Source organism: Saccostrea echinata, unplaced genomic scaffold (assembly GCF_033153115.1).
Source record: "Saccostrea echinata isolate AGI-Se365-2 ecotype Australia unplaced genomic scaffold, CSIRO_AGI_Sech_v1 ptg000014l, whole genome shotgun sequence".
Taxonomy (NCBI): domain Eukaryota; kingdom Metazoa; phylum Mollusca; class Bivalvia; order Ostreida; family Ostreidae; genus Saccostrea; species Saccostrea echinata.
This window is the reverse complement of record NW_026889763.1, coordinates 11,485,602-11,496,461: the sequence shown is the minus strand read 5'-3', so window position 1 is coordinate 11,496,461 and position 10,860 is coordinate 11,485,602. Positions and strand designations below refer to the sequence as shown.

The following is a 10,860-nucleotide window of genomic DNA, read 5'->3' as shown; positions in this document are numbered from 1 at the left end:
GAGATGGACAGAGACTATCTGAGGATGTAAGTAACTTTAATACTTATATAAAGTTTGGCATACATGTATATTAAGGTGGAAATTTGAAAACATACCAAGAAGAAGATCTCCTTGAAAGTAAAATACATGTATTTAAAATCGAATAATATTTTAATAAGAATATATACATAAGGGAAAGTTATATTTGGTCATAATAGGCAGAAAAAAAATTACATTTATTTAAAGGAAATAATATCTTTAACTCACCTAAATTTTAAAAGAAAATACGGTTAAAATTATCAAGCAAACATTCTTATGTTGCTAATACTTTTGAGTTCATTTGTGCTGAATTATGTTACGAGTAAAATATGGCAAATGTAGCAGATAGCGATGTGCACTAGCAATTGAATATGCTTCGCAAAATTTTAATTAAGTAGATTTCACTTGTGCTGATATTTTACAGATTTCAGAGAAAATCAGTCAACGAATGGAAAATATAAAAACTGCTTTAATTGATCTAAAAAATACCATGGAGGATACATATGATCAGATGACCTCTAGTAACACACACCAAGACTGCTGTGTAGACGGAACCTATCAGAAAAATCTACACTTTAGAACCAGGGTGAATATTTACAAAGAACTTTTCTTTTCCCCGGAAAAAAAATTGAATGAATAGACTTTTTTTTTTACAGTTTAAGATACTGTATTTTTGTATCTAAAGATTATTTTCCCCGTTACCAGGTGTCCATTGATAACTTTTGCTACAGCAAGCCAATCTACGTAAAAAATGAAAACATTAAGTTTCCAACAATGGCTATATTAAACACCATGAAGTCCAACCACCAAAATAACAAAAATCTCCAGTTCCAATACATTGCATTTTCATCCGGGCTCTTTATCAACTATCCGGCGACTAAGTTGACTGATTGTAATACGTATGACCCAAGGTTCAGGTAAGAAGACTCTATTCATTATACAAATTGTAAATCAAATGACTTCATTGAAAAAAAAAAAAACAGCACAGGAAAATTGAAATGCCAGAGTCATAAATGTTATTTCATTCCATACAGTTATCCAGCAATGGAAATATTTTTACTTCAATCTTTAAATTATGGAACTGAAATTATAAAGTCTTTCTCTAGCAATTAGAATCCCTAAAGAAAATGAATTCTTTGAAACAAGCATGTGACCCATGACCAAGTTCAATTTTCCAAGACACATGTCCATAACGTTAGTAATACAATAACTACTTACTGAAATCTAAACAATTCGACCTTTAACCCCCCCCCCCAATAAATATTCTTTTTTCTCTGTTCATCTAGGATTTGTGCATCAAAAGTCAAAGTACTCTTTTTAACTGTGTCCACAATATTATAAAAACTTTCACTAACTTAAAGCGTACATTGTAAATTTTTAAATTATGACCTTTATACATAATAGACAGCGCATTATATTAGCTTTCAAATTTGATTCGGAATAATTATGTCACCAACAAAGAAAGAAAATTACGTTAAAACTATTGTTACAAGCTTCCGATGACGAGTAAATAAAGTAAATCTAGCAACTTTATTTTAAGCCTCTTTAAATTAAGATGCAAGAAAATACGCTCAAACTATTGTTTCAAGCTTCTGATGACGAGTAAATAAATCAAGCAGCTTTAATTTTTTAAGCCTCTTTTAAATAAGATGCAACAAAAGATTGATATGAAATTACTAAGAACATTTTTGTCTCTAATAAATGTAAGTTTTTTAGATGATACCTTTAAAACCGAGGCCCAATAAATGACCCTGCGTTTCGAGCAAATGTTCATTTGGTCGACCTTCTTCTGTTTTTCGTAACGTCTCACATGAGTGAAATATCTTGCAATGGTCGTAAATGTGCCACGCTCAATCATCTTATACCACAATTTCAAGTTTATAACTGAAAAAAGACTCCCATACACAGTTGTATGACATTTACTTCTTTTGATCAACTATATTTTTGACTAGATACTTTCAATTCGAAATTGTGTACTTTTGCACCTTGCCCATGTTCTTCATACATATGGTGCAAACTTGATCACAATTTCAATTTAATATTCGATTACAGCTTTGTTGATGATATGATTTTTTTTTTTTTTTTGCATCATCTGACTAAAGCATTTAATATTGTTCCGTTTTGTCTTTTTATCATTAACTCTTCTTAGCTAAATATTCAAGTTAATGAACCGTTGTCCGGCTGTCTGTCCTTCCAATTTTAAACGTTTAGTTAAATCATTCAACTTTTAAAAAATAAATGTGTCAATTTTCATCAAACTTGGCAAAAAGCAGCCTTTGTAAAAATGAAATTAAAATTGAACAAAAGAAAGCTCACGTCTACTTTCAAAGGGAGTTAAAGAGGAGGAAGCTAGGTTTGGCTCATTTAAATCCCCCTCCTCCCCCCCCCCCAAAAAAAAATAAATCACCATAAAAATAATTCTAAAATGTTTATTTTATGGCATCTGGAGACATCGTGAGGTCATGACTGGGAATCGTAATTTCCCATGGGATTTTTTGGAAAATCTTTAAAAATCTTTTTCACTAGAAAAGAGGGACATGATTTGTCGTATTGAAATGCAAGCATACTTATACATTGTCAATTCGATTTTTGTCTGCTAAACAAATAAATGTATTTTCGAGTTTTGATTTATTTCAATTGGTTTCTTTTCCTGATAACCTAGTATGTGTGTTTCAAGAATATATAAATCTGACCTGCAGAGATGCCAACGGTTGTTTATATGTTTGGGACTTTTTTCAAAGCTTAATTTTATAAATGTTCATTGAAAGGAAAAAGGAGAAAATCAATATATTAATTACTGGTACATGTATCTCAAAATTGTAAATCATTTGCAAAATTACTTTGTTAAAAACAATCTGATTCTACACACAAGTACTCTGAAGTTGACATGAAAAAGATGCTCGAGTTCCTGATTGACAATATCTATTTGGTTTTTGAAGACCAGGTCTTCCAACAATCTATTGGAATTCCCATGGGTACCAATTGCGCAGACCTATTGTTGTATTCATATGAAGCAGAATGTGTTCAAAATATTTTACGTGAATAGGAGAAAACACTTGCTGTGGCCTTCAACTCGACATTTAGATATATCGAGACGTATTGTCATTTAACAATGGTTATTTCCATTCTTATGTCGACACGATATATCCCGGTGAGCATGAGATAAATGATACCACAAAGTCTGACACATCTGTTTCATATTTGGATATTTTGTTAGAAAATGACAATAATGGTAATCTAACAACAAAGCTTTATGATAAACATGATGGTTTTAACTTTTCAATCGTCAACTTCCCTTACTTATGCAGCAATATACCCTTATCACCTGTATACGGGGTTTATATCTTTCAGTTGATTCGATACGCCAGAGCATGCTCTACGTATGAACAATTTCAAAAACGAGGTAAATTATTGACAAACAAGTTGATGAAACAAGAATATCAGCAGTCTCGTTTAAAGTCATCATTTCGTTAGTTCTATGGTCGATACAATGGCCTTGTCAGCAAATACAATCTTTCATTAAGTCAAATGCTGACTGACTTTTTTCATACTAATTGTTAGGCCATTATTTACACACTGAATTATCGACGGATATGTCCAGTTATTTCCCGATCATGACAAGGAGCACACGGCGGGTGTGACCATTTCACTCCTCCATGGCACCTGTTCCCACCTTTGATGTCTGAGAGGTCTGTGTTTGCTCTGCTCATATTTTGTAATGTTTAATGGACTTTTGAGCTCGAGTTCCGTTTGTTATCTCCGCATATCTCATTATATAAGTATGTAGACTATTGCTAGTTTAATTTATATACATGTCTCCGTGTATTTAATGTTTAAAAAGATGCATAGGTACGTTTAGTTCCCGACTTTAGTGTAATTATTAGTACCCTCACTGGCGAAACCGCAGAGGACTCTAGGTTTCTCCGCACTTTTTTCCAAACGCTTGTGGATATTATGCTGATTTTTAGTATGTGTGTGTATCCTGATGAGTTATAAATTTAGTTTTCATTTCAGTCCTCTTTGGAAATTTTTGACGGAACAACGTCCTTTTTAAATTCTAAAGGGGAACCAGATGTCCAACTTGATTTTCTGGAATTTCTTTCCTGCCGGTAGAGGACTAGCGTTGCTTATACAATCCTCTCAGAACGCTTGTTGTGTATGTAGTGCTAGTATATTATCCCTTAAATAAGGAAGGTGGTAGCACGCTTCTGTTTTCCCTCTTCTCTTTGCGTGATTGTAAAAACATGGCTTTTGTGTGAATGACATTGACAATACATTCCATTATTTATTTATCTCTTCTCAATTTTAATCTATGATCTTTTTTCCTATAGACCTTTCTTCGTGTCCAGTACAACTTCTAAACCAAGAGACGTGGTGCTGGTCTTAGATATATCCGCCTCTATGAGGGGAGACAAATTAAGAGCGGCCAGAGATGCAGCCATAACTGTTATGGAAACTCTCAGTGTTCAGGACAGGGTACATAACGTTTCTGCATTTCTTTTGTCAACAATTTTACCTTTAACTTATATTATAAGTAAGTAAATGCAACATGAAGATCAACTACCTTTGCACATACTTAGTGTATAACCAGAAAGATTGTTCTGATCATCAATCGAGGTAATTTGGACAAAATCAAAGTCACAGGAATTAGAAATATAAATCTCTTATAGAAGAGCTCTTTCATGGCACAAAGATAGATAATGACAAAAAGGTTTCTTAACCCTTCATGAAAGCCATTTGTACAAGATCAAGACGACAGGAAATTATTAAACCAAAATTCCTGCCCACTTAGGTTTAAACTTGCCTTCATTACAACTTGGCCTAATTTGTAGGCACTTGTGTTTGCCAAGTACATCTTTTGTGTTATTCTTAATTGTGAAAATATACCATAATGAAACAAAAGGTAACAAATTATTGTCTTTGCAAACCACGAATGCTACCGAGTGTGATCAAGTTTTAATATGGACAATTCTGAGTTTCTTCATCATGTGATCATGATCTTCAATTCGTTTAAAAGATATGTAGTTAGGGCAAGGGCATATCCTTTAATCAAACCCCTTGTATAAGTACAATATTCTAATTATAAAGTTAAAGATAAGATATGTGTCACTAATTTCTATACCTTTGGTCTTGTTCAATTGACGTTAGGTCAGGGTCATGAAACCCCATTGATCATAACCTACCTTTATGTTCAGTATCATAATTTTTGTTTCTTCATTTCAAACATGACCAGACAAAAATTTCACTTGTCAAATCACGTGACCTTCACCTTGTCCAAAGACGTTGGGCTACGGTCAAAGCCCAATCTTTGTTCATAACCTTAATCTGAGCATATTATGAATTTCCAAGGGGTCTCTGTTTGACCGGACAAGAATTCCAAATATCTATTGTACCATGAGCTTGTTCAAATAGCATTCATGCAGCGCCCTAAGACACATCCATTTATGCCGATTATGAGGTCTCAATATCTTTACTTCGAATGATATGAGCATAGCGAAAGTTTCAGACAAAAGGACGGTCCTAATACAATATTTCCCACCTAGGAATCCTCATTCTCGGGCGAGTTTAAATACAGGCATATTTTTATGCAATGAATAAATCTGTTTCCTACATGTGTATTTATTTATTGTGATATTAAGGAAGCTCTAAACGATGCACAGTAAAGTGCTATAGTAGGGTATTTTATGCTGTCAGAGTGTTCTGCCCTTAAATGTAAGATTGAATAAATCTGAAATCAACAGTTAATGAGACAATTTTATATATTGCATTAAAATGTTTTCTTAACATTGTATTAGACCAAGATAAAGTAATTGAATAAACTATTTACATGTTGATTATCAATGTAGGTAAACAAGGTTCACTAATACTCCATTGTTTTTGAAGAATTTTCCCGGGGAAATAAGGCGGGTACCTTAATTATCTTGAAAATGAATTTTTATATGATAAAATGTTCTCAAAGTCTAAAAAGTGTTTTGATGGTGTTTAGAACTTCCTTAAACGAATGGAAATAATTAGAAAAAAATATTGAAACATGCTATCTCCAAATAACAGCTATATTACATGTAGTTTGTGATAAGAACACAAAGCATGAAATATAAGTTCCATTAATTTAAAGTGTATATTTATTTCACTAGATTGGTGTTGTTTTATTTAACAACGTAGCAAATAGTCCAGACGGTTGTTACAGAGAACAACTTGTACCAGTAACTCGCACAACGAAAGATTTTTTGGAAAAATTCATTAACTCAGAAGAAGCTGAAGAGGGAACAAACTATGCAGAGGGTTTACGCAAAGCATTCGGATACTTCCAAACCAACTCAAGCGAAGGGAGTATGAAGAGAGGTTAGTGTAAACCGGTTGTGTCCTGTCTAGACAAGATTTGATATCAAATTGTAAATAATAGCACGTATTTACAGAAAAAAACCGTCAGATATACTGAAATTGTTACAACTAAAACCGATGTCATATCTGACATGATCTTGAAAGAGGATGTAGGCTATTGAGTTTCAACAATTTCTATTAAATAAAATAAGTAAACTATGAAACAGAATACACATTTTGGCTTTATCACGTAGTTTTCATTTACGTGAAAATATAAAAATAGATTTGAAAATTATATTTACTTACTTCATAAAAAAACTGAAAATATCATGCATCATAAATGTAAATATCATAATATAATATATCAATAATGAATATAAATATCATAGATGTAAATACTACTTTTTCATAATATTCAATTTAACATTATATGATATTTAACACATTCCAACCATTTCAGGAATATTGATAAGGGAAAGTGGCCGTGGTTTCTTTTGAATCCGCTCGTGTTAAATCCTTGGTGAACCTCAGTTGAATGATGGAAATGTTTGTTTATAGAAACGTGTTATATACGATTTATATATACTTCCTAAACAACATCGTAAAATTTGATATGTATTAATTACTCGAGTATCAGCTTTCCAAAAAGCTAGATACATTGTATTTATCTTAAATTTGCAAACGATTTTTCTCTTTAAAAAACATCGTACAAGTGCATGAAAACGCGTACTTTAAGTTCCCCCTTTTCAATTCCTTATAAGTGATCGATTGATTGATTGGTTGATTGTATGTTGTTTTACGTCCTGTTCGAGAAATTTTCACTCACATAGAGACGTCACCACATACCGGTGTAGGGCTTCAAATTTAGACCTTTATTTGGCACTCAGGGCCATTTAGCAGTGAGGGTTCTTTATCGTGCCAACGCCTACCGTTACACGGGGCCTCGATTTTTAAGGTCTCATCCAAACACCCGCAACCTTCACTTCAAAGTGCCGAACGCGTGGCGAAGGAATAATTGCTACCTATTTTTTTTTTATCGACTTAGGTCAGTTGCGGCCGTGATTCGAACACACGACCTTCCGATCACGGAGCGAGCGCTCTACCGACTGAGCTACTGTGACGGTCCTATAAGTGATAGAAAACAGTCCGAGAAATAATAGAGCTACAGTTAAACTCGGTTATAACGAAGTCCTGGGGACCTGTGAATTTTCTTTGCTTTATCCCTAATTCGTTATACATGTATCCTTATTTCGAATTTGTTAAAGTATATTAAATCGAATTCGCAATATACTGAACATATTTTTCTTTAAGTATAATTACTGTAGATGTCCATGGAAGTATTAAATACAAAACTTACCTAAGAACACAAAACTTCTGATAAATTGAATTAAAATATAAACACTCAGGAAATATATATAGTTTCAGGTCAGTAATTCAGTATTTTAGATCTTAAAAAAATTCCTTATAAAAGATGTAATTTTCGTCATTTGTAGCATCTACTGGACACAAAATCAGTTGGCTATATCAATAAATTCGTTATATCAGAGTCCATAATAACCGTAAAGTTTTACAAAGACATTCAATTTGAGGATTTTTAATTTCAATAAATATTTAGAACGGGATTGGTCATAAGTTTTAAAAACTTAATTGTGCATCTCCCTACATGTATTTTCCCAAAAATTGAATTAGATGTGTCCAATAGTTTGTAAAATAAAGTCACAAAAGAGAAATATATACTGCGAAGTTATGGTTGTATGTAAGAACAATCGATTTAATCTACCAGAATGTTGAATAATGAATGAACAATAGAAAAAAAAATATTCATTTTCAGCTACACAGCGTGAAGTAACCCCCCCCCCCCCAAGTAAAGTATGTGTTCTTAAGAAATAAACAACAATGTTAAAAAGTTCACTGGGAAATGAACTTTGTTGGTCACTTGATCGAATCCTGTGAAGCCCATAGGGCTTCGCAGTAGATTTGATCACGTACCAACCAAGTTCATTTCCCAAACTTTTTAACATTTTTGTTTATTACTTATATTTACATTTGAGACGAATATTCGAATAGAAATATAACCCAAACGGCCTGCCTTATCACTATGTTGCGACACGCAGTGACCTAGAACTGGAAGTGATTTGGTCATGAAAGTTCCCCTAGCTCCAACATTTGAATTTTTATACTGATGTTTGACGATCATGATCAAGAAGTCTCTGTCCATGATGATAGGAAATTGATCGATATTGAAAATAATTTTAATGTATTTTGAGTTCTTTAAAATGTTGAGCCAAAAGCGGTGGTATCTTCGGTTTCAATTTACATACCTTCAAAGGAAATTCAGGTTAAAAAGGTAAGCGCAATTTAATTAATATTAAAACCATTCTTCACACCGAACTAAGATCTAACAAACATCTGTTGGTTGAAAAAAATATCCTTATGTTTTAATAAATCGCTATCAAGCTGGAAGTTCCGGTCCGAAACCAGTTTCACTCCGACATAAATGTAGTCAAGATATCATTTCGCCGTGTGATTCGTCACGCTATGCCCTCTGATCCCCTAATAAGAATTGAACATCATTTCTCTTCAACAGGCATATATAAGAAAAAATATTTGCAAATGTAAATATAACAATATGAACTTTATTAAATCTTATCTAAAAACTCATTCATGACTTAAGTGTAATTAGGACATAAGAAATAATAATAAAGTGTATCTTCTACCCTCCCACAAGAATGGACAAAATATAAGGTAACACCTATAAAGATCAATATTTAGCACCAATATGTCAAGATCTAGTATGTAGTATATTGTAGCGTCTTTTTTTAAGAATTGAAATAAAGCGGAGCTAGTGTTATTTTTGTGCAATTTTACTTTAAAAGCAGACAGTTACCTCGAAAGTCTGGTGTCTAACGATGAAAAATTCTACCCGTTAACTATAGTCGGAACATAAGTTTGCAGTCTACCTGCATATGGTATATTATAATTTTATGAATACCTTGTTGTACATATGCGGAAGCGTTGCATCGCATGTCAGGCATAATATCGCATAAATAATTAAGAACTAAATTATTATGAAGTTTATACATGGTATTCAATATGTGGATCATGCAGTGGTTCCCAGTCAGTTGCAAAATAAAGAGAATCTCTAGATGAATTAAAGTCAAGCCAGTAACAATCCGAGCTGCGTGTAGTTGCAATTTCTCTAATTTTTCAGAATCAATAGCTAGACAACCACTCGATACAACTGAAGCATATTCGAGTTGAGTGCGTATAAATAACGTATACATGAGTAAAAGAGTAAATTTATTTCGAAGTTAAGTTTTTTTTTTAATAGACCTATTTTTGTATGCATTAGACAGTAAAATTTCAATGTGAGATGCCCAGAGTTAACCTTGCTCTTTGTCAAACAGATTAGACCGACTGAAGTTATATGTTAAAGTTTCTCCTAAATGCGTATGAGTTTGAACGTATTCTAATTGGCTATTTTTTTAAAAGGGAGATTGGGAGATTCTATATCTTTATTCTTGTGCTTAAAAAATACAACCTTAGTCAGGGAGGGGGGGGGGGATTAAATTTTATTTACGAGTTCTTTGACAACTCTCTATTCAAAAGATAAAAGTGAAATAGGGTGAAGATAACAAACAGTGATCGATCTCATATAAAAACTACAAACAATACAAATCTGTGAACAGGGCATAAACACGGACCCCTGGAAATTCCAGAGGTGGGATCAGGTACCTAGGAGGAGTAAAAATCCCCTGTTTACCGGACACACCCGCCGTGAGCCCTTTGTATTAATCAAGTAGACGGAAAATTCCATAGTCAAATTTAGTACAAAATAAAAGGCATATCAATTGATATGAAACAAGTAAGCCAAAAAACGAGTCAGTAACATGTTAAATTAGCTAATGAGATCATTATATCGACCATAGAATATACGGAATGCTGATTTTAAACGAGGTTGTTGAAATCCCTGCAACATCATCTAATGTGTGAGTAGTCTGCCACGGTTTAAAAATTGATCTTACTCAGAGAGCATGCTCTTCAGTAGCAAATAAGTTGGGAGACATGAACACCATATGCAAGTGATAGCGGATTATTACTACATAAAAAAGGAAAGTCTACTTGGAAAAGCTGAAGTCATCGTGTTCGTCATACAATTTAGTTGTTAGTTGGCCTTTGTCGTCTATAGTCAGCAAAATGTCCAGATATGAAACAGATATGTCAGACCCTGTGGTGTCTTTTATTTCAAGTTCACTGGGATATATCGAGTCGACATAAGAATGGAAATAACCATTGTTAATTGATAAAACGCTGTCGATGTATCCAAATGTCGAAGTTTTTGAATAAATTCTGCTTCATAGGAATATAAAAACAGGTCGGCTAATAAAGGAACACAATTAATGCCAATCGGTATTCCAACAGTTTGCTGGAAGTCTTAGTCTCCGAAGACAACATAAATGTTGTCAAAGAGGAATTCCAGCATCCTTTGATATCAACTTCAGAGCACTTGTGTGTAGAATT

At 33.2% G+C, this 10,860-nt stretch overlaps 1 pseudogene; it reads left to right on the top strand.

The window, feature by feature from the left end:
• Positions 1-448: 448 nt before the first annotated feature.
• LOC133186488 (VWFA and cache domain-containing protein 1-like) overlaps positions 449-10,860 on the top strand; it is a 50,176-nt pseudogene continuing 39,764 nt past the window's right edge.